Here is a 921-nt window from a genome sequence, read left to right on the forward strand (position 1 = left end):
TTGGCATTTCTTTAAACCAATCACAATCGTCATGAGTGGAAAGTAAAGGACATCCAGCCAAAAAGAGTGAAAACCAGGGGAAGCGCGCAATTTGTATTTGCAAAATAACTTCATGTATGTGGTTTAAAGTAAACCGTCTGAGTCGTGATCCAGCTAACTGTCAATAAGCATACCCATTTGCAAGTTTGTGCTTAAGGACTTGTTTCTCTGACACCAGCTCCAGCTATAAATTAAGCTAGTTTCGAAAAACTAAAACATCTAGACGTGTCAAATTGTCAATTTTCTAATCTGGATTACTTGTTTTCTCTACATACAAAAAACAGGGCCCTGCAGTGTGAAACACTGACCATGGCGTTCCTTTCTGTTTCCTCTGCTTCATTGTTCTACTGTAAACCTGCATCTGTACCAGGACCTGGAGCATGTTCTGATTCTCCCCAGTAACCCTGAGAGAGTGAAAGCAGAGAGCTTGTCACAGCCAAGCCTCTCAGATCATTTATTATTGATTTAGCAGATATGAGGTGGCGGGGGAAGCGAGCAGGACAGAGACAGACAGAGACTGAGAGAAAGTCAGTCATTAGACCTGTTTAAGAAAACGGAGAAAGGAGAAGAATTAGGAAAAAGACAGCAGGGAAATGAGAGGGGGTGAGGATGAAAAGAAGGACTTTAAATCCCCCAGCTAAATAAGTGAAACAGAGCTGTGATGACACTTAAACAGGCCGTTGGTAAAAGAAAGATGGAGTTGAGGATGTGTGGGCCTCGTGGCAACACACACCCTGTTTCCTGCAGGCTGTTTCCTGCAAACTTCATGTCTCCATGTTGTCCTTCATCCACAGTGTTTCCAGTCTTGGGTCACCCAGTATTGATGGCAGGAGCAGAAGCACTCTGGGGATGCAACTGTCTGTCAAAACACACCATGCCAAA

The 921-nt window shown here is 43.8% G+C and overlaps 1 long non-coding RNA gene across 1 annotated transcript in view; it reads left to right on the top strand.

Moving 5' to 3' along the window:
* The window catches only part of LOC116703148 (uncharacterized), a 12,481-nt gene that overhangs the window by 9,992 nt on the left and 1,568 nt on the right, over window positions 1-921 (top strand). The gene's annotated exons all lie outside the window — the stretch shown is intronic.

This window comes from Etheostoma spectabile, chromosome 15, assembly GCF_008692095.1.
Source record: "Etheostoma spectabile isolate EspeVRDwgs_2016 chromosome 15, UIUC_Espe_1.0, whole genome shotgun sequence".
Lineage (NCBI taxonomy): Eukaryota > Metazoa > Chordata > Actinopteri > Perciformes > Percidae > Etheostoma > Etheostoma spectabile.